General features: G+C 38.7%; 1 protein-coding gene across 1 annotated transcript in view; it reads right to left on the bottom strand.

The window, feature by feature from the left end:
- Positions 1-25,106, bottom strand: part of LOC125237520 (hexokinase-2-like) — a 51,450-nt gene that overhangs the window by 24,781 nt on the left and 1,563 nt on the right.

The following is a 25,106-nucleotide window of genomic DNA, read 5'->3' on the forward strand; positions in this document are numbered from 1 at the left end:
TCTTTAAATATCAACGTGCCATCGTATCTACATAGATAAGTATCACAATTTCGTTTACTTTCAACTCCTTAACCATGCAATCAATTACTGATTGGGTGGCACTGATACCCTGAACAGTTTCATGTGCTTTGCCTATCCCTTTTAGGAATCAAATCCCATATGGTGCAAAGTTAGATAAGACTGACTCCGTTTTTTTTCTCAATATTTTTCTTTATTAAGTGCGTTTTCACATTATCCGATCCGATATCGGCTTTCGGAAGGATTTGAAAGGAAAAAATCAAAGATGGCGGCTTCAATGTATGGGATATCGGTCCTACATCCGATATCAGATCGGATAATGCGACCCGTCACCGACGACCGTCACGAGAACGACCAACGCAAACATTAACGTTTTAACCGCTCAGATTTGTTCATAAACTTGCTCGTATTGGAAATCTTTCGAAAAGGAGAATGGGCACTTTTGCATGCGCACTTGCGCAGTGTCCCATGGGTGTATACTGATGAGACATAACCTATCTTGTTTTAATCTTCTCTTAATTGTAGCATTAATTCGTTGTAGATCAACCTTAGATAACTTGATATAAAAAATAAAGTAGGGTGCATTGGGGTAATTTCGAAGTAGAGAAATGCTCGGGTAATTTCAAAAGGGGAATCTTGTTGATATTAATAGATTTTGATATGGTGATTTTTTGTAACTTTCGAAATTACCCCAACCCAATGATCCCCTAGATCACTTTTAAGTAGTTAAGTCTTATAAATTGAAATAGATATCATACACGAAAGAAAAAACGACAAGGCCCACTAGTTAAGTCTTATTTAATCGGACTTCGGTGAAAATCGCTAAATATTTGTATAATTTTATTATATTGGAAATTGGAACACGTTAGTTAAATTAAAGGGTAAATTATTATTTCTCCCAACTTAAAAAGATTAAAAGTCGGTTATGTGTTTACTGACCTCCGTTAATTAAACTCTGCCCTTGACCTTTTATCACTGTCCCGAAATAATTCCGAATACATTAACTTCCTTATCAAATACAGTAATAATGGAATTCTTCGCGGGTTGTTTTTATAATTACAATTCATCGGTTGGATATAGTTGTATAGGCATTTTTATCCAAGGTGCGATATTATAATGGCCAAGTCATGAACTCATGACGCAGAGGCGTCAAGAACCGATTTTTGAATTTTGAAAATCGCCCTTCGAAAGTCTGTGGATAACGACGAAATGCTATTTTTTGGAAAAGGAGGGCTAGTAATTTTAAATCTAGTGGCAATGACCAGTCGCTTTCGATTTGGTTAGTAGAATTTTATTTAAATCGCAAGAAATTCACGAAATCAAATGGTCGACATTCAAAGCTCGGCCCCCTGGTGTCATGTCATACAAGTGCTGAATTAATGATACAAGTGCGAAAAAGAGGAAATTTGAAACGACTGGCGATAAATCAATCGATAAATTTTGAATCGACACGAGTTATGAATTCCCTGAATTTTTCAGTACATTTCGACCTTTGAAGTTTTGACCTGGCAAGAAATGAACCGTTTTATCCACTAGTGCGGGCAAAAAGCACCATATATGTACAGAGTGTAACAAAGATCCGTTTAAGGGCGTACTCAGTATCGTATTCTTATCAGGAAAAAGTAGAAAATTTTTTTTTCGCTAAAAAAATTTTCACTTTTGTATGAGCCGGGCCGCGCGAATCGGTCGAATCTCCATACAAAGATAAAAAAATTTTTTGCGAAAAAAAATTTTTATCCTACTTTTTCCTGATGAGAATACGATACTGAATACGCCCTTAAACGGATCACCACCATTTTTGTTACAGCCTGTATATTGAAACAATATTTTTGGATTAATAATGATAAATAGTTTGAAAGTTTATTAACCGATAAGGATGTCTCATTGCCGAATAGCGAGATACCTAAAGCCTCGTGGACGAACTGATATCACTGATAGCGATTTTTATAATTTTTGCACTTGGTCAATGACAGCAAAACTGGCTGTTATCCATAAATGGGAATGTGTGCGTGTCTGTTTGTTTGTCCGTCTTTCGCGGCAAAACGGAGAGATGAATTGAAGTGATTTTTTTAAGTGGAGATAGTTGAAGGGATGGAGAGTGACATAGGCTACTTTTTGTCTCTTTCTGACCCCCCACTTCCCTAAAATGGGAGGTGGAAGTTTATATGGAGCATTCCGCAATTTTCGAATGTAACGCGAGCGAAGCCGCGGTAGTTTAGTAGTTTACTTCTACAATATTTTTAACATTTGTAATATGTATTAGAATTAACATTTTGCATGTAAACGACTTGGTGATCATGCGCGGATCGAGGGGGGGGTGGACATGGGGGTCATTTTTGGGTTTGTTTTTACAGAATAAAAAATGGTTTTCCGAGGGTGTGCTTATTTACATAAATCTCAAACTAAGGATGGAATTCCATAATCAAATCCTGAGCGTATCAAAAAAAAATTCTAAATTTTAAAAATTCGTTTATTTATCAAACAAGGTTTCTTAGGGTGTCGAATCCTCCTTTTAAGTTTGACACTTGTGTTAGGAGGAATTCGCTCCTTCATACAAGGTGTTATATAAACATTTAGGTAACAAAGTTGTTTACAAAATCAAATCTTAAGTTATAAAAGCATTATTGCTAAGTACATTAAGGTTGAAGTTTCAGATGAACAGTAGGTAAAAAAATAAATAAATGTGTTTTACAAAAAGAAATAATTTTAACTCTTAGATTATAGTTCAGCATTATTGCCGAGTACATAAAAAGTGGTAGAAGAGATGGGCAATATACCCAGTTGCCGTGGTTGACATATTAAGTAAGATGTTTAATAAAAAGAAATTGTGACTTGTTATACGCTATTACCAAGAAAATATGACAATATATATATATATATATATATATATATAACTGGCAATAAAATATATTTAATTAATGAATATTAAAGGTATAAATTAATAATTATTCTAAATACAAAAATTCCTATACATAGAAAGAATAAAAAACTAAACCTAAACTAAATCTAAAAAAGGTCCCCGTGGCAAGGTGCCGCAGATGCTGGCTGCGTTACCTCGCTGGTCCGTCGCCAAACTGATTCGTTGAGCGAGGTAACTGCCAGCTCTGCGGTCGCCAGTTGTATCCCTGAGTCTCTTTGAAAGTTCTCCAAAGAGACTCAGGGCGCCCGAACCCCAAGGACCCAGGGTCTCGACGCCGAATGGAACGAAACTGTATTCGGCGCCGAGGCCGCGGTATTTGCCGATTTTTACATTTTCGGCCGCCTCTGCAGCAGCTGCCGCCTTCGCAGAAGTTCCGTGGAGATGTGAAGGGGCTAGCGTGTCAACGCAGGTTGCGTCCCACACCAGCACCCGACCCATACTCCACGGAACCAAAGACATCCCGTCGGGTCTCTTGCCGTCACTTCGTGAAATGCCGGATGGCTCTAAAATAGCGGGCACATTGACCGATGCAAGAGTCCGACGGATGATGTCGTTAAGGGCGGCATGCCTGGAGAAGCGGCCCGCGCTTTTCTGGCAAGAGAGACCGTGGTGCCCTAACTGGTCTACTTGCGCACCGCAGGGGCAGCGATGGGGAACACAAACTGGCATACCCAAACGAAGGCAAATCGACAACCGAAGCGTGTTGGGCTCTAAGAAGGTTCCGAGTTTAGAGGAAGGATGTGCGTGAAGCCAGTGCCCAGCCTCTCTGGTTGCGACAGCAAGGAGTCTAGCTTTTTCGGCGGCGTTGTTATGGTTTAGAAGAGAGATCAGAGTCAGTTTGCACTTTGGGTCGTCCCAATTCATCTGTGACTCCGGATGTTCAGGGATGCTTTGTCCGGGGCAAGCTTGCAGCCATTCATTTTTCGCGTCTTCCAAGCCCGAGATCTCATAGTTTGTGCGAAGTATTTTACCTACGAGACCCAAGGAACTATGTGCAGACGATAAAAAAGCAGGCAGAGCTACCCCGGACATGCTACGGATGCCCAAACCTCCGTGTCTAATGGGAAGCGCCCCTTGACACCATGAGCGGTCACTGAACTGAACGTTAAGAATTTTCTCCAAATTGTATTTAATTAAATTATCTACTCGTGTTAACAGATCATGATGTTCCACAAAGGGCAGCAACGAAGTACGTACGTTAATTTTGGAATGAAAAGACAAAACTTAATAATGGTTAGTGCATAATGCGGACTTAATTCAAATAAACGGTGAGAGTGATCCTGGAATTTTGATATCGAATTTTGAATATACTTGGGAAAACTTTCCTCAAATATTGGGGATCCTAAAAGGCTAAGTATTTGTCTATTTAGAGTTTTAATATTTGGTGCCAAGTGGTTGAACTTTTGCAACAGACTGTTAACATCAACACAGGAATTTGGAATGTAAAGTTCGCATTTGTCGAAATTCAAAGTAAGCCCGATAGATTTGAATTTGTCAATTATAAGCGAGAGGTCGGCTAGTACTGAATCCACGTCACCACCGAGAGTCCCGTCGTCCAAATACCACACGTTGAATTTTGATGATAAATTTTTAATTATCTGATTTATACCTAAACTAAAAATAGCCGGCCCCAAAGGGTCTCCCTGCTGGCACCCAACTTCAGATGATAGTTCGTTTGAATGATACACCAGCTTCGATGGATCCCCATAGCAATGGAGTAAGTAATTATATATTTCAGGGATGTGAGATTTCACCTCAGACAGGAAAACGTCCCTGTTTAAAGAGTTAAAGGCATTTTTCACATCAATTTTCAGCAAAACCTCACATTGCTCGGTATCCAAGTAAGACCTTAGAGCATGCACAGCGGCTTCACACCCTCCTCTAACCCCGAAACCTAATTGAACAGGTTCAAAAGTTTTTTGTAATTTTGCCAAAATGTACCGAACTGCAATTTTAGACGCCAAACGGCGAAAAGTAGAGCCCACGGCGATTGGACGCACGCCTCCGTCTTTTTTAGTGAGCGCAATTAAATTGGCTCCGTATATAATAGGTACAATGTCTGGGTGGACGCCGCCTGTGTACATAAAATTTATCAATTTAGTAATACATGCAGTGAGTTTTACGCCTGCGTCTCCGACACATGGGGCCGTCAGATCTTTTAGGTGCTGTGGAGCCAGGCCATCCAAGCCAGCCGCCGAACCATTTTTAAAGGAAATGATAGCGTTGTAGACATCGACGTCTTCGATGTGCAGACATGCTTCGGTCGGTAAAGGAGGATCAAAGAAAAAGGGGTTGTGGGAGCAGAAGGGTGCTTTGCTTGTAGCGCCAGTAGGGTGTCATGGTTGTTGGGAGACAACTCATCACTGGAGAAAAGTAGGCGAGCGGCACCTTTAAGATCTCCATCAATGATCTTGTTTTCAATTATTTTAATTTTATTTATGGTTTTCGGACGCTCTTCTTGTACAACCGGCGGGACAGAATGGGGTAAACAATTATTTTTAATTTTCTGTGTCAGTGATGTATGTTTATCATCGTCTTTGGCATGTAATATCGCAAATGGGAAAACAAGCAGGTTGTGCCAGTCTTGAGATAAGTTTGACTCATAACAGTTTTGTACCAGTTGTGTGAGGTGAGTTGCCACGGCGATTCTGGCCCCGCGGGGAATTCGCTTAACGACTTTAACGTTGTTCTTGAGTTGACTTAGCTCTAGATGTAAAGAATGAGGAGTAGGATGAGCTGATTGCGAGTGATTCAAGTTAAGTGGGGCATCATCTTGGCTAACACAGGTGCGATGGCACTTCGTTTTGTGAATGTTTAAACCCTTAGGGGTTTGAAACGACTTCGGGCATAAATGACATGAATATGTCGTGGTTGGTTGAGATGCGGCTTGCATACTAACAAAATGTACAAATATGTATACAAGATTACACCACTTGATTTCACTTTAAAAGTAAACACCAGTAGGAATTCTGCATGCAAACAGAAACGTACGAAACACCAAAATAGGGCACAGCAATGAAAACAACATAAATAAATTCCAAAAAGCAACAAAAAATTAATTTGCACTATGTAGATAAATTGCACCAAATTCACAGCAAAACTTTCTTCCATAGTGGCTTATGATTTGCTTTCATTTCATTTCGTATACTATTAAGCATCACTGAGTTGATTTATCATTATATTTTAATAATATTTGCGAAGTAAACAAATATACGTTTTTTCACTTGACATTGACATTGACATTGATGGACAATATATATATATATATATATATATATATATATATATATATATATATATATATATATATATATATATATATATATATATATTGTCCTCCTATATATATATATATATAATTATATTTATATGTGTATTAAGAATCGAGGGTATCTAACGTTAAAATATGCCCATTCCTTGTTTACCAACGGGCATTTTCAGAATTTGGGACCCCCCAATTAGCGTAAGTCGTTAACAAAAATTAACTCACGGCCAGTTTAACACCTTACGCTAATTGGGGGGACCCAAATTCTGAAAACGCCCCAACATGCTTGGACGTGTTTACCAAAAGGCATATAGAATTAACGATAATATTCAATAAGTAAGTAAGTACATATTGTAGACTTGTTTACTTGACAATGACATGTCGACGTCACAGCGGTGGCTTATCTCAAACATATGTCAGTCACGCTCGGCAAACTAACGAATCAATATATTTGTACGTAAATTATTCCAATGTCGCCAGCGGTTCACTTTTCTACACGTTCCATGGAATTTGACTTTTGAGAATAGGTAAACTCTATTTCAAATACGAAGGCCCGATAGTACTTTCATTAATTAAAGGGCTTATAATGTTTGCCTTTTTGCTATTTATTAGGACGGCAATTTTTTTCAAAGTTGTCTACCCCACGTTTTTTGTAACATGGGATTATATTCATACTCAGAATCGCAAGGTCTCTCGATCCTGATAGGAGAAAAAAATGTCCCAAGATTTCCATACATTTTTCAGAACTTCCATTCCGTTACCGCCATACAAAATGTATGAAAAAATGGTTACGGAATGGGAAAAAACCTTGGACACTTTTTTTCTCCTATCAGGATTGAAAGAGCTCGCGATTCTGAGTAGAAAGCACATAAAAATTTCCAAATCCAAAAAAAAGTGGGGTGGACAAGGTATGCTTGGTTTTAATAAATAAGTACCCTTTGAGGGCGCTATTCACTTTCAAAAATATGTGTCCAAAATGTCCAAAATCTTTTCTCAAATTGGTACAGATAGAAAGCTTCTAATTTCCCTACAAAGTATTCTGTAAATATATTAATTATTAATTTATAATCATATCATTTAAAGCGGGTGTTCGGTAGCGCCGCAGATTATGATAAGATAGGAGTATTAATAGTATCAATATTCTTACATCACTGTTCACTAACTCTACAATGAAAATGCAAATTTAATGAAGAAGTTTCAATAGGCATTTTATTGCACAGATATACATTACGAGGTGGCATTCCTACCGGTCTGTCCAAAGTGACAATCTCTACGGGCCCATCGAAACGCAGCCTGGCTCTGTCACGCCAATACAAGAGCAATAAGGAGAGCTAGCTGAGCATTTTTTTTTTGCCACTTTTATGAAGTGTGATATTTTTGAAAAAAAAATGCTATTTCTACTCAGAATTACTAGCCTTTTCAATCCTAGTAGGACAATTAATTTATATACTTAAAAAAAATTCCGTACATGTTGTATGGGGTAACACAAGAGGAAAGTAACAAAAATGTAGGTATGGAAATTCTGGGACACTTTTTGTCTCCCAGTGAGATTGAAAGTACTCGTGATTCTGAGTACAATTGACCTAAAAAACAATTAAAAAAAAATATTGGCAAAAAAAAAGAAATGCTCAGCTACGATAAGCTTACGAAAAGCGGTTGACTAAGTAGGTACCAGTGGCGGCTGGTGAAAATCCTCAGCTAGGTAACACTGAGCAAAAAGAAACAATTTTAGGCAAGCCGGTGAGAATCGGCTTGTATGGACCAGCCGCTGCTGGTAGGTACAGTCAACCAATTGGAACCCTAGGCCACTGTAGAACCATGTCATAGTGACGTTATAAATCAGATTGTAAAAATCTCTTACTGCTTATCATTTTGACATGGTTTTAGAATGGCCTAGGGTTCCAATTGGTTGACTGTACCCTAGCAGGGATAAACAGTAAGACTGAGTTATGTTGCTATGGAATGCGGGGAAACTGCACCACAAGCGCATACACAACACGGTACAGTAAAACCGGACCCAGAAGCCAAGACGGGCGATAGATACACCGTCCCGGCCAAACGGCTTGATTCCGACTTAAAATACTTCAAACAGTAGCTCTAGTTATACGACGTGGATGGATTACATTGACAAGATTACGGGCCAATTAAGGCAGCGTTCCCACTTAAGCGTCGCGTGTCTCGGGGCGCGCAACGGACGTCTCCGCCACGCCGCCTGAATGTAATTCAAAAAACGTCTCCTCAGTACATTTTGTATAGGAAAGACGTAAGACGCGCCCCAGGCGGCGGCGTGGCGCGCCGCGCCGCCTGGTGGCGCGTCTTACGTCCTTCCTATACAAAATGTACTGAGGAGACATTTTTTGAATTACATTCAGGCGGCGTGGCGCGGACGTCCATTCCGCACCTCAGGACATGCGTCTCTTAGATGTGGCCGGTCCCTAAAGGTGGTAATCCCTAGTTCAAGACTGGGACATAATGATGTTGAAAGATGCCTGAGTTTTGGGGAACTTATGTGCAAAATGCATTGTAGTCGCTCTCGTAAAACTAGTGCCTACGAATCTTTTAAGTAGTTGTCAAAAGCGGACCGCAGGCTCCCAACTCATGCCAGGATAAGATAACGCAAGGAGGATTATAATGGTTATAAAAGATGTCTGTGAACAGAAGCGTGCCAATGCGCGTGAGTTCCATATACTCCATATAGTTATGAGCTGTATTTATTTGCGCGTGTACTGTGATTGCGAACGCTGCGCAGGCGCGGTTCTGACGCGCAGGCGCGCCCCCCGCCTCTCATGCTAGTGCATTTATTAGTTAGTACTGACCATTGTATATTGGTATCTTGTTCTTCATACTTACTCCCGAGTTATGGTCTAATTTATACTGGGTATTAAACTAATGATATAGGTACACGAGTATCCTGTTCTACTATGATTTTTTTTTTTTTTCAAAATCTAAATTTTATGTGACGTAATATGTGGACGGCCCCTAAGCGACTAGGGTAGTGCCAATTCCGCGTCGATATGTTTTGGAAAACCCTTAAACGATAAAAAATGTTGCTCTAATCCATACTTTAATATTATAAATGGGAAAGTGTGTGTATCTGTTTGTTTGTGCGTCTTTCACGGCAAAACGGAGCGACGAATTGACGTGATTTTTTAGGTGGAGATAGTTGAAGGGATGGAGAGTGGCATAGGCTACTTTTTGTCTCTTTCTACGGGCGAAGCCGCAGGCAAAAGCTAGTCACTCGTGTTTACTACCGAGCTAAGGCACAATTTATGCTAGCTGCTCAACTTATTGATTAATTTATTTATTGATAAAAATTTTTTATGCCAATGATATAGTACAACTACACGCGTAACTTGATACAACATTAGTAGCTATACATAGCTATACAAGTATAATATATACATATTATGATAGAGTGATCAATTTACATAATGAGTAGGTATCATTCAGTCAAGAATAGATATGCAAATTAAATTTAATACCTAATGTAAGTACACTAGACAAGCGTCGCAATGTTTTTAGGATTTTTTCGGGATTTGACATCAATTGTGGTGAAATTGGACAAAAAATTGTGTTACTAAAAGTTAAATAATTATACCTATCTAATCAATTGGTGCAATGTGCAAATTTTTTTGAAATTTTAAGATTTGATAAAATCATTAAGTAAGTGTTAAGAGTTAGATCCATACTATACTAATATTATAAATGGGAAAAAAGTGTGTGTGTCTGTTTGTTTGTCCGTCTTTCACGGAAAAATGGACCGACGAATTGGCATGATTTTTTAAGTGAAGATAGTTGAAGGATTGGAGAGTGACATCTTAGGCTACTTTTAGTCTCTTCCTAACCAGCCACTTCCCTGAAATGAGTGGTGGAAGTTTGTACGGAGCGTTCCGCAATTTTCTAATGTAACGCGAGCGATGCCGCGGGCAAACGCTAGTACTTAATACTTTTTAATCCGGAGATAAAAAATAACTAGAACAATGCAGTATTTTCTCTTCAGTTCAAACTGGGTCCAAAAAATGTTGCAAATTCAGACGATTTATGTATAAAAGAAACCGCGGGCCGTTTTGTGAGTTTCACGCGTTCGAATTCAGAAAATTGTCACTGAAAATAATAGACAAGTCACCGTTTTCAACCGGTATTTTAGTGACAAAATCCCGTATGCGAGATTCAAAAATCGCCCTCCTGTTGTGTACACAAGTGAAATTAATAAAGAAGTGCACAGTTCCTCCTATATACATTTCTGTAGTCATGTAAATAACGATTTCGCCTTGCAAACGCAGGTGTGATCATCTGAAAGAGTTTTTAATAAAATGTTTGATTAATCAGAAAGTTTTTATCTTAGTTCACCAGTAAAATTGGATAATTTATATAATGTTCTAATTTAATTTATTATGTAATTTTAAATGCATTTTGTTATATTTTGTTTTTAACTAGTTATAAGTATGTTGTGTGCCCTAGCAGGGCGTCATGGACTGACATTTATAATATTATAACATCTTGATTTAATGTACATGACCTTTACAACGAAATAAATGAAAAAAAAAAACTTAATCTTCTTTTACATGTGTTTTTTTAACTTCGGCGTTGCCGACCTTTGAGAACTCTAAATACCTACTTTTTGAGAACCCCATGATAGGGCAAGGGAACCATAAACACCTCAGAAGGCAGCTCATTGCACAAGTTACACGTTCTGGTTGAATTATTGTATAATCTGTGGTTCTAGGTAAATAGTTTACGCTATAGAGTAACGTATAAACTCATGGTAGCCACCCAGAGTAGTAAAATCGCGTTTTACGGCGCTGCGATGCGCGGGAGTGGATTCTGTAAAAATAACCGCGCGGCGGGCTCGGCCGCCGTGGCCATGGGTTACTGGGGGAAATGCTTGACATGAACGTGACGTGACCTAAATTGATAGTATTTGACGCAAATATTAACAAGTAAATAAATAGACGATAAACGTGATGACATTGTCTGCAGACAATCACATTTTTAATTGAACTCTCAGCCGAACCCTATACCTAGGTATTTATTTCGGCATACATAATAAATAGGTTATTATAACGGTTTTATAGAAAGTAAATTAATGTTTTATAGAACTACTGACTATACTTCTTGACTCGTGAGTAAGTAGCTAGTTTATTAACGACTTCCAATGTGTTTCATGACTTTCATTGATCTTTATTTAATTGCTAGAGATCACTTTACGCGGCGTCTAGTCAACTCTCCGTTGTTATTCAACGCAGACCAAAGAGGATCAAGTATTATAGAGAGTTATAGAGAGTGCATAGACTGCCATCTCTTGACACAGGCTTAAAACTAGATAGGTATTGTGTTAAAATGTCAAATATTAATATTAGCGCCATCCAACTGAGCGTACCCCAACGTACGTTTTTTTCTTAGACTTTATATGTCTATACGGAGTTATATATGTCTTTGGTACGACACAAACGCTTATTTTTCGCCACGGAGCTTGAACAATACGGGTTAACAAAAGACTAAGGTCTCTTTAGTCTCCGACGAAATGACGTTAGGAAGTATAACGCAGTTAGCCCGGCGCCACTGTCATTCGCGTTTTTGACAGGCGGTAACTGTGAGGTAACCGAGAGGGGGCGGGCGGCACTTTCAGCGGGGAGCGGGAGTGGCCATACTGTACGATAGTACTCTTTATTATACTGTGCCACTGTCAACATACACATATTATATTTATCGTTATATCAACGTGGACGTGACACTGCCGGCAGATAACAAGCCTGAGTGACCCGCGATAAAAACTGCCGATATCGGGTCGAGCTTTATTGTTTGTCCCAAATGACCGATGGTCGTCTGCAATGTTAGGCAGCGTCCACACTCATGAGACGCATGTCTTGCGGCGCGGAACGAACGTCTCCGCTACGCCGGCTGAATGTAATTAAAAAAACGTCTCCTCAGTACATTTTGTATAAGAAGGACGTAAGACGCGCCTCCAGGCGTCGCATCGTCCGTTCCGCGCCGCAAGACATGCGTCTCAAGAGTGTGGACGCTGCCTTAATAGCTTCGTTAAAAGTTCAAAAACATTAAAGTCCATCGAGGAACGAGTAAATGAACCAAACTTCAGATTCAGATTCAGATTCAGATTCAATAGTTTTATTCATGGTAACCACAATTATTTACATAAGTAATTTCATCATTACAAAAGAGAAGAAAAAAAAAAAAAAAGTATTTCTGGTTTACCACGAAACTTGTATTAAATTTACAGAAATCACTATACTCAAATAGTACCACATATTTTTTTTTAAAAACCCCCGCGACATAGTGGACCGATTTTTATGAAACAAGGCTAAGAACACTCCCGACTAACTCAGCTTTCAAACAAAAAAAAAACTAAATCGAAATCGGTTCATCCGTTCGGGAGCTACGATGCCACAGACAGACACACCCACACAGACAGACAGACAGACAGACAGACAGACAGACAGGCAGACAGATACGTGAAACTTATAACACCCCGTCGTTTTTGCGTCGGGGGTTAAAAACAGAGTCCCCTGCCGCGTCTGTCTGTGTGTTCGCGATAAACCCAAAAACTATTGAACGGATTTTCACCTATGAATAGAGTGCCTTGAGGAAGGTTCAGGCATATAATTTGTTTAGGTTTTATTTTAATTTTTTTAATACTATATCGGTGGCAAACAAGCGTACGGCCCGCCTGATGGAAACCGGTCACCGTAACCTATGGACGCCTGCAACTCAAAAAGTGTCACACGCGCGTTGCCACCCCATTAGAAACTTGTACATTCCCAAAAGGAGTGCACAAGTTCCAAGGAGGGTTCGGGTTGATGACGACTCAAAGGACAATAGTCGGAAATTGATTGTAATAATATGACGATACTTGCTAATCAAGTCTGTAAAAATAACGCTTTCTAGCTTTAATCGAAAACGCTTTAACAAAACAATGCATGGTAGAATTGTACAAATAAAATGTCGATTATATGATTAATATGATTGGTGGATTTTGAAGTTTGCTCCAACTCAGGGAAAAGACCATCAGCGCATCAGTACATCTACAGTATCGCCGCCTGGCGGAAAAACAAAAACGATTCAGAAGACCTCATTAAAATCATTTGAAGACGGGTCATCTAAAATAAAATTTTCCTGTATCCTCTACTCTCTTTTTTAGTCAGTCAGAATTCGTAAATGTAAACAAACAAGCTGGCCATATAAAAGTTTGAGTGACTTTAATGGTCCAATTCAGCTCGTGATCTGCAATTTGAGTCAGTGGGTCAAAAACGTCCCGGAAAACAGTCTTTCCTGTTGACAATACAATACTATTTGGGAAAACGAAGGATAGTTTTTAAAAAAAACAGAACAGAGAACAGCAGAGAGTAAGAAAGGACAGAGGTACCTACTGGACCGCAAAATGGTTGAAGCGAGTGTGTGAGTGAGCAATGAAAAGATGTGGACAATAAATGCTATAGGATGGCTATGCCTACTAAGTATATTAGGTAAACATACATATAAGAATGCTCGTATTTTTTTTTATTTTAAATGGCAAAACTGGTCTTGTAGATGTGGGTGTTAAGTCTGCAAGGCTCAAGTGGGATTGGTTAGACATGCATACGTAACTGTCAAATTTCGCATTATTTAAAAATAAACAGATGAGATTAACACGATAATATGTTGTTAAATACGTCAGTTTTCGTATGTCGATTAAGGCCCAGGCTGTACAATGTACTTTTGCGTTCAAAAATACCTGGACAGATTAATATTATGAGCGTAAAAGCCTGTTCAGATACTTTCGATCGCGTAAATGTGTACATATAAACGGCGACTATAGGCACAGCTGACACCGAGTCTTTGTTTATTTTGGTACAATTTAGCAGTGCATTGATCGCGTGTATCATGTTTGATTGGTCCTGATTGCCAATTGAGGACCGTCCTCGATTGCAGTGCCGATGGTTGCGCTTTATAGTTTGTCGTTCCTCACTTCTGTCGTAGAATAAATAATACATAACATAACCGAAGTTTGACAGCGTTTAAAGGTCGAATCGTTGTAAATTGAAGAATTGTCAACAATCAAATAAGCCTACAGTACCTACACGTAACTGGTAAAGGTGACTTTATACTTTTAAAACGGAAAGAAAGCATCATTTTATCCACGCGTGAGCAAAGTAATTTAATAAGTACAACTCTGTAATGTAAAGCGAAAGATTTTCGCTTGTTCAAATATCAATGACTCAAATTTTAGCACGAATGATATGATAAAACAACGTTTTTCCCTTAAGAATAAATAAATACCTAACTATTTGTTCTGTTCTGTGGAAGCGCAGGCCAAGGGTTGTCAAAGTTGTATCAAGTCCAAACAAATAATAAAATTGCTTTATTTAATTTACTATCAACTGTTTTTCTCAAGTCAATTAGTAGTTATCATTTCAAACTATGGAATAAAACTATAAACTTAAAGTATGTGCGGAAGTCGCAAATTATATTGTCCATCGTCACATTATTATTGTTATTTAAGTGAGCTGGCGTTCCATTGGATGCTCCAAATAAGTGTCGGCTACATTACTGAATAGCATGTTATTCTATTCAGCATTTTCTACATCAACTTGTGCCTACTCTGCGCCGGACACCCATGCGCCCAGCAGACGCCGCCGGGGGGAACTAACGAGCGCGGATTGCGAGCGGAACGCCAGCGTTCGTCCGGCGTACCGCTATCATTGCGCTCCGCTAGCGCTCTGCTAACGCTACGCTATCAAAACGCTTTATGTGTGGCGGAGGCTTTAAGGATCTATATAAACTGAAATAGATACCATACACTAAAGAAAAAGCGATCAAGCCCACTGGTGGCGAAGTCGGGAATCGAACCCGCATCTCCAGTTATCGCGGCTGACGTGCTAAACTCTACACCACCTCGACCGCCAGGAGAATAATCAAGTAGGTAGAAGCACCCAAATATTGCTCTGGTTTCTTTCTTAAGTTCTAAAGTTCTTAGTTTGCAGTCCTTCGAGGAAAACAAACGAAATTCGAGAATATTATCTCCATATCTAAGTACTTATTCTGTGATTTATTGTAGCACAATCAGAGTACCTAATAAAGAAATGAACCCTCAGGGCAGTAGGGCGATCCTGCAGACATGTTTACTTTGAGATATCGTTGAAGGTCCAAGTAAGATAATAAATTTATCATTTTATAACTTAATAAGGACCTGCCCCCAACCACAGTACATTTATAACCAGTGTGCTGACTCTTGGCGTCAATTTATACCTAATGACACAAACGGCCATCCTATTGCTATCCCAACGCGCCATATTTAAGCCATCCGACGCCACTATTGGCTATTACTACTACCGCTATTACTACACGCTACCCAATTTGATGTTCCCAACGCTGGGCCATCGTGTAGAAGAGTCACAAAAAGGTTTTGAAATGTCATGACTGAACTAGTTCGCGCGTTGGAATGTCAAACAGTGAATTTTCAGCTGTTCTCTCCACGGATAATCTCAAGATTTTTCAACCTGAAGGGTGTAAGTATGCACCCGTGTACTTTAGGGACCATCCCCACTCAGGCGACGCATGTCCTGAGACGCGGAACGGACGTCAGCGCCACGCCGCCCGAATGTAATTTAAAAAACGTCTCCTCAGTACAGTACAGTAGTAGTTGTATAGGAAGGACGCGCAAGGGACATCGCTTAGCGCGCCCCAGGCGGCGCGGTGCGCGCCAAGCGACGCGTCGCCTGGGGGCGCGTCTTACGTCCTTCCTAAGATACAAAATGTACTAAGACGTTTTTTTAAATTACATTCGGGCGGCGTGGTGCTGACGTCCGTTCCGCGTCTCAGGACATGCGTCGCCTGAGTGGGGATGGTCCCTTAGGGCAAACACTTCAGGACCTTAGTCAAGGGTGCAATTATTGATGCTCTCTTTAGCGTACGACGCCAAATTTTATTTTATTTTATTTTATTTTATAATTTTCAAGGGATAACAAACAACTATACAAATACATTTTATAAATGGAATTACATAATAAGTATTGTTTTATGCACAGTCAACAACGTTATCCACAAATTAATACATTTTAACATACAGTTGATGAGGGTAGGACAGGTATACGATTTTGCTATTCTATGAATAGTTTAAATGTATCTCTGGCTTAACACAATAATTTACAAAATTAAGTTGGAACACAATAATTTACAAAATTAAGTTGGAAACACAATAATTTACAAAATTAAGTTGGAAACACAATAATTTACAAAATTAAGTTGGAAACACAATAATTTACAAAATTAAGTTGGAATGCGCAAACATTTACGATAATATCGTATTTTTAAACCCCGACGCAAAAACGACGGAATATTATAAGTTTGACGTGTCTGTCTGTCTGTTTCTCTCTCTGTCTGTCTGTCTGTTTTTGTGTATGTCTGTCTGTGACATCGTAGCTCTCGAACGGATGGAACTATTTTGATTTGTTTTTTGTTTGAAAGCTGTGTTAGTCGGGAGTGTTCTTAGCCATGTTTCATGAAAATTGGTCCACTATGTCGGGTTTTTTTTTTCAAAATTTTAATTTTGTGGTTATTTAGCTTCTATCTCTATCATTTTCGGTTAGGCCGACAGAGCTATCTCTCTCTATCGCTCTTCCGTATACTCATACTCATACTCATAATTTATTGATAATATATAATTACATGTCATCTTACGTATCTACTATACAAGTAATTGTTATTACAATTGGCTTATATATAATTAATTTTTAATTTATTTATTAAATTCAGACAGCAAATGGTCCAAGAAATGTGTTATTAGTTAAGTCGCTTATTATCTATGTTAGTAACAAAATTAAACAAGTAATATTTAATAATTAATAATTAAAAGTGACTTCGTCCCCTGACTCATTGCCCATAACAGCGGACAATCTAGCTTATTTGCTATCATGTTTAGAATGCTGTTGCTACTGCCGCGCACTCTGTCAAGCAGTGAGGCAGTTTTCTTGCGCCACACAGCATCGAAGCCATGTGTGCGCGCCTCTGCAAACATGGTCGACGCGCTGCAGAAACGCGGCAGTCTCAACAACATCCTAATCGCATTATTGTATTGGATGCGCAGGGCATTGTAAGCCCGCTGAGTATATCTAACCCACAGACTTGACGTGTACAGTGATGTACAGTAAGCCTTGAAGAGAGTAATTTTGACCTCATCTGTACACCGAGCAAATCTGCGGACCAGCATGTTCGCTCTGACTGACAACGCACTGCGCTCCCTCTCCATGTCTACGTCATCCTTTAGGTCGTCGGTTAGCAAATGTCCCAGATATTTAAACTGTGTCACTCTTTCGAGTGGAACACCTTTGAGGGCTATAGGTGGAATAAAGAAAGGGCATTTACTTCCCGCCTTAAATACCATAATTTTGGTTTTACTTACATTGTAAGCCAAACCATGTGCCGTCGCGTATACGTCACATACATCAATTAGCTGACGCAATGCGCTAACTGAGGGGGCCAGCAGTACCATATCATCTGCGTAACTGAGGTTATTGACGCAGACACCGTCAACGTAACACCCTGTATGAGTACTACTGAGCCCCTCAATCAGTGCATTCATATATAAACTAAAGAGCAACGGCGAGCTCAAACCCCCCTGCCTCACTCCGCAGTTCAGCCCACATGGGTCCGAGAGCTCTCCTGCCCACCTTACTCGATTTTCCTGGTGTAGATACCAGTATTTAAAAATTGATATTAACTCCGGTGGTAACCCTACTTCTTTCAGTTTACGCCAAAGTATATCATATGAAATCGTGTCGAAAGCTTTCGAGAGGTCCATAAAACAGGCATAAATTGGCGTATCCCGGTCTGTATAATACCGGACAGTATGCTTTAAACTAAGAATGGCAGCTTCCGTAGATAGCCCAGGTACAAAACCAAACTGAGCATCATGGGGTTTCACATACTTTTTTAAATGCAAGTTAAGCACACTGTCTAGTATTTTTGCTATTATCGTGGCCAAGGAGATTGGTCTGTAATTAGACTTATCGGATATATCTCCCGTCTTGCTCTTGATAATTGGTACCACCAGAGTTTTAATCATGTCGGGAGGCAGGTAAGAATGACCGATACAACAAAAGTTGTACAACATGGCAAGTACGCGTGTTAAATGACAACCGGCATTACGCATTAATATTTAATATTTACTAGTCAGGAATTCATCAAGGCTATAGAACGACTGCTCGACAAGCCAAATTTTGAGTTTGTTTGTATAGTTGAGACACTTGAGACAGAGTAAGTTGCGTATCAGTCGCTACTATGTCACCACGGAGCGTTGACTTGACTCTTGGGCCTCTTGGCTAAAGGCCTGTGTTGACAGATAGCCACGCCCGCTGTGGCGTCACACAACATAAACAGTACATATACACACTGCGTACGCTTATCTTATTTACTGTTCTGGAACAGCGCACAATTAAGAACGTTTGTCTCAATTGACTGATTATATAATCAGTCTACAGTGAGTTACAATTACAGCACGACAGGAACAGCAACCGGAAAAAAAAACAAGAAAAAACGTACCTCAACGCCCTAGAGAAAAAGGTGCGGTGGCCTAGATGGCGTTACACCTTTGGGAACGCTCGACTAGATGGCGCTAATATTAATATTTGACATTTGAACACATATCAAGCATATGGGCCAAATTGTCAAAACTGAGGTTCAAAAGTTTTAAGCTTATGTCGAGAGATGGCAGTCTATGCACTGTGATTACACATTTTACTTTGACAGTAACTCTCTATAATACTCGATCCTCTTTGACGGTACTAATATTGTCGCTGCGGTCAATTAAGATTCACCTCTAAAAAGTTTACGCAAATTTAAGTTTACTCATCTTAAAATAGAACCTTTCTCTATAATTATTTCAGTTCAGAAATAATCTTAACAGAACCTTAATAATTGATATTTTTGCTAGTCAATGACGTATCGAAACCGGTTGAAAACCATAACAAACTGTTAGAATAGAATCGATTTTCCGTCGTAATTTCTGCAATTCAAAATAAAATATTGCAAATGAAATACTTGTTTACATTTTCTGTAAGGTAGACGTCCGACTGCCCGACAGTCGACACATCTCTTACAAATTATAAACATAAATAGTACAGAAACGCAGACAAAACAAAAACGTTGCATCCAAACAAGTTGCTAGTGAATGAAATAACAGGTCATAACCATAAATCTGTGCCGCGCCCACCATCTGCCTCTCATGTATAAATGTATACAATGTAGGTAAGTATATAGCTCTGCCTCTCATGTATACAATGTAGGTAAGTATATAGCTCGAGAGCGGTACGATACTCGTATTTCTGCAAATATATTTATAGTGATTTCTTGATGTCGGAAACATACCGGGTGCCCGGTAATTAATGGACAATCTTTTAACCACCAAGAGGGCACCTTATACTGGTCCAGAAAATCGATTTTAAGGTTTAGTAAAAGCCGCCTGGTTTTCGAGATTTTCATTTTTTAAAATTTTAGGTAGTATTAAAATTTTAAAAAGTGTGAAAATCTCGAAAACCAGGCGACAAAGGTCCTAGACCCAGAGGGAAGCCCTAGCATTGTCTGGACGCTGTGAGAGAACGATACACCAGAAGATGGTGAAGACCAGGCAAAGTGGAAAACATGGGGTCGGAAAGCGGACCCTGGCACTAGGCTGACGCTACGTCAAGGAAGAATACTATCAAATTTTGTTAAGGCTGCTTTCAAAAAAAACGTCAAAAGAATGTAAAATTGATAGTTTTAGTCGGTGAAATACTACACTTTCCGTTATCCAATAGATTTATTTAATTCAAGTTCCAGTTAGAGCATCTTATTATCTTGATTTTTATAAGACTGGATTTTTGAAAACTAACTCACTAAATTAATTATGAATTTTTCTCTAATGCATGTTTAGAAAAACGCACGTATAGAGCTGAATCAGTCGATCTTATTTGTAAAATTTGGACAATTTTGAATATTAAAACGGGTAAATTTATAATTCGTATATCCTGTACCACAATCATTTCAGACTAGATTTTTATTTTAAGTTTTTGAAAAAGAGTAAACTAGCCTAAGGCGAATTCAATTTTTTTCAGAAATTACCTAAAATTAAGTGACAATTTCTTTGAAAATCTACATCACATCGAAGTAAGTTTTGTACTAAATTAATCTGCAACGTTTACTTAAATTGCTGTTATGCCTTAGTGATTATAAATTGCTATTATTGATTATTGCCAATTTTTTGAAAACGAGCCTTCACCGGTACAATTATTACCACTTTTGGACATTTTCTCATATTTTGTTAGACCAAGTAGAAAAAGTCCTATAATGTGATATATATTTATAAACTACTCGCAAAGCCCTTTAATTTGATACCACACACGGTATGATCGAGCGCTCGGCAGCGATTTCACTATTTTTAACACGAAAGCCCTCTTAACCTGGCGCGATAACAGGTTTACGAAAATAGGGTTACCTACCTACCTTTTATTTTTATTTTCTACTTTTTTGCCAGACTGTACACAGATTGACAGATTCCCGCGGTGATCTCAAGAAGACTTGTGCTGTGAGTACCTACTCGTACGACGATAGATATAAAATACATAAACACATAGAAAACATCTAATACTCAGGAACAAATATCTGAGCTCATCACACAAATAAACAAAAGTCCTAGGTTATTAGAACCCAGTAACGTCCTGTTCTCGTGTTAGCAGGCGTGTTTGTGAAAATCAGTATTTTGACTTAAAAGTTTGTTTTATACCTACATAAAGTATAGATAATTATATCTATACCTGTATTTAAAAGTAACGATCGCAATTTGTAAACACTGCGAGTAGCCGAGTAGAAACCACGTGTTGAGTGAAGGTCTCTATGATTCATGGCTATTTATCGTTTCAAACACAAGTAAACATAGTCATATGACAAGATTGCTTACATATAATTACATCTATCACAATATTAAAAATAACTGGATTTGGAAAGTACAAATTCCTGGATCCAGAGGCCGTGAGTTCAAGTCTCACCCAAGGCAGACATTTTCCACTTTTAAATTTATTCTAAGCCTAGTGGCATCGATTGCAGACGTTTCTGCTAATCAGAAGTTAAAATTTGGAAAGTACAATCAAATTTGGCCTACGTCACTCTATAATTAACCCCGGGCCCAGTTTGACTCGAGGAAATGTCAAATGTGACATGGCTGGTATATCGGGACAGTTTAATTTAAGTACCTAATGTTTATGTACAACGAAAAATTTATATGTTTTCCAAAAGGACAACCCGGATACAGCGAGAGATTTTAACATTGACCAGTGAGCGAGGGCTTCAATGCACAAATATTAAACTTTAACACCGAGTGAAACTCAACGTTTTTAGGGTTCCGTATTTGCCTCACCAACCGACCCAACGGAATCTGGCCAAATTATCAAATCCAAAAATGTAATTATTTAAATGATATTATTACATTTACATTTTAAATTGTGATTCAAAATCATAATTAAAAAGTTTGATAGAATCGATAGTTTAATTCTAGCGTAGCCGTAAGTATTTACGCATGTTTGGGTTTATTGTTATTTTATTTTGCATGATTTGCACTTTATACATTAATTATACTTAATCATTATTATAATGGCATTTTAAGCTGTTGCGATGTTGGTTTTTGTAGATAAATGATGACTATTTAAAGACCGGACTTGCAAATTATTTGCTGATTGATGACCAAATATTTTAATTTACAGTTCAATTTGGAAACAATGAGGCAATTCATATAATTTCGACTGAAAATTCTCATTTGATGGGCCGTGACGGAATGCTACAATGTGATTGGCTGAGGAGTTCTCGTCACGCGCGCGATTGGTCGCATAGATTTGACAGCGGTGTTTTTGACAGCGCCATGCTAACACCATTTTTCGTACTTATCGTCACGTCCTTACGAAGTAGTGTAAGTCAATGACGATATTCAAAAATGTGGCCTGTCTTGTACATTATTTAGACATTTGCAATAAACCATCCTGAGTTGTTGTCAAGAGATAGCTTATCGCTTTTTTTACGCAAAAACGCAAATTGTTTACGTAACTCTGAGATAACACAATGAATAAACATTTGCCTGAGTTGACAAGTGTGTAACTGTGTAGTGTACAGTAGTACGCATATGTTAAGAGGCAGACAGCTCCCGATGACCTTGATTTGATATTGGTTAAATGGTTTTTGGGTATTTTTTAGTCAGTATAAACGAACTCCATTTAAAATTTGATGAAATATGCTTGATAAAAAATATTCGCAAGGTCTACCACATGTCTAAAATTAAAATCCTAGTCTCAAAATATTAGTACCTGCAGAGAGCTGCGAAATCGCATGGAAAAATAATAAATGAATTCATTGATAAATTCGTCTGGCACTTATGGAACTCATCGTGGCTAAAATGTCAACGAGTTATATTTCACAAATAATCCTATTTTTTTGTTTCCGTAGTTTTCTTACTATTTTCTTGCTCAGTCCCAGTGAATAGTGATAATTGTAATAGAGAAAATCTTATTTAAGAAAAACAATTAGAAACATTAGCGAAAATCTTATTAGAATACTGTAAAGTTTTCGAAACGTCGGGATGAATTGTAAATTCATTATACGCGATATAATCCGTTTCCATAGTTGTATTTCACGAGTAACTATTGCGGTAACCGAAGACAATATTATTTAAGTACCTACTTCGATACTAATAGATATTCTGCACGATTGATTTTTATTATTGTGCGCGATTTATATAAATAGTCAGCCTCTTAACTATGGAACCGGTTTAGCTCAGACGAAGCCTACAACATATTTATACATAATTACATATACAGACTAGCGGAAACCGTGCTTACAAGGAAAACTTGCTTGTGAAAGCCACAAAATCAGGGTTACTGGTGCACTGTTTTTTTATTATTTTGTAATTTTTGAATGAATGGGCAAGCTATCGTTGTATTTCAGAGTCAAAATTGTAAGTAATATTTGTGATAAAATTAAATAGATAGAAAAATTCACAGATAGCAGGTTCCTGTGGAAAAATTATACATTGTTTTAGGGGCATTTTCAAAAACTGGGACTCAAAATTAGCGTAAAGTTAATTGTTAACAAAAAGTTGACTCGCTGTCAGTTTTGTAACGACAATTATTTATTTATTTAAAACTTTATTGCTCAAAAGACAAACTTGTAGAAAAGACGAACTTAATGCCATGAGGCATTTTCTACCAGTCAACCTTAAAAGAAAATCAAAACATTTCAACACAACCAACTAATAATATCTAGAATGTCACGGACTGAAAATCCATACTAATATTATTAAATGAGAAAGTGTGTGTGTCTGTTTGTTTGTCCGTCCTTCACGGCAAAACGGAGCGACGAATTGTCGTGATTTTTTAAGTGGAGATAGTTGAAGGGATGGAGAGTGACATAGGCTACTTTTTGTCTCTTTCTAACGCGAGCGAAGCCGCGGGCAAAAGCTAGTAGACAATAATGAAAAACTTTGTAAATAAATACCTACTGCGCGCGGAGGATGCAAGTATCAAGATTGTTGATAATAAATAGCAATGCTTGAGTCCTCATACGACATGGTCGTTATTTATAGAACGATTCTTTAATTCCTCTGCATCGGACCGCATCCGCGGTCTAACGAATATTTATGGGTGTAGCCATTTACTTGTAAATCACTTCGTAAGGACAGGTCATAGGGAATTTCTAGGAGGCAGGGCATAGCGAATGACATTCGCTTTGCGTGGTAGGGAACTGTATATCGGATATCATCTCGCTCGAATCTAGAGCAGAGCCCAACTGGGGAAATACCGCCGCCTTACAAAATACCGCAGCCAAATAGCACTAGCCTCGTAGCGCCCAGGCGCCCACCATACAACATTTTTGCTAGGGAATTTTGATTTGAAATTTTGGATTCTTATTGTACTGTAGGGGGTAGGGCATAGCGAATGATATTCCGCTTTGTGTGGTAGGGCACAGCACAGCGGATATCGTCTCGCTCGAATCTAGAGCAGAGCCCAACTGGGGTAGTACCTCCGCCTTACTGAAGACCGCAGCCAAATAGCACTAGACCCTACTCATAGTCACTTGTGTACCTGAATAAGGCTGCCAGAGCTCAACGAGGGTGCGGTGTGCTGGTGACGTAATGGTAAGCGATCACTGCTTCCCATGGATACCAGAAACACCAGATGGGTTGGAGGTGCGTTGCCGGTGTTTAAGATGGGTGTACGCTCTGTTCTTCAAGAAAGGATAATGACCCCAGTTCCTCTAAAAAGCCAAGTAGTATTTTCAGGTTGCTAAAAGCGTGCAAACTTGTCCAATCGCATCGTAGTATGTTTAGGCGAAATTATACTCTGTCAAGTTATTGGGTGCTGTCAAACCTTTTCCATCGCTAAAAGGCTTTTAGCCCCAAAGCGTTAAAAATTAAATTCGCGAATATTTATATTGTTTATCGTCCCATACAACATTTTATATTTCCCCGTGTGGTGACGGGTTAAGAATTTCACGACCCCCTTTCTTCCCGTGGGTGTTGTAGAAGTCAACTGTGGGATATGGGTTAAATTGTGGCGTAGGCGAGAGGCTGGCAACCTGTCACTGCAATGGCACAATTTCGATTTCTATCAACCCCTTTTTGCCAAGAGTGGCACTGAAACTTTAGTAGTTCATGTGCTCTGCCTATCTATGGGACACAGGCGTGATTGTATGTATGTATGTACAACATTTTAATTTTCTGCTGAAAAACTTGTAAGACCGGCTATAAATGTACCCTTAGTTTCAAAATCATTGAACATAGTATGACGTTGGTAAGAGAGACCGGCCCCCTAGTAAATTAAGGTCGCGGTATAAAAACAAGGTTTTCCTAGCCGATTAGACATTACACGCGATTTATAAACTAACTAGATTTTC

Source organism: Leguminivora glycinivorella, chromosome 21, assembly GCF_023078275.1.
Source record: "Leguminivora glycinivorella isolate SPB_JAAS2020 chromosome 21, LegGlyc_1.1, whole genome shotgun sequence".
Lineage (NCBI taxonomy): Eukaryota > Metazoa > Arthropoda > Insecta > Lepidoptera > Tortricidae > Leguminivora > Leguminivora glycinivorella.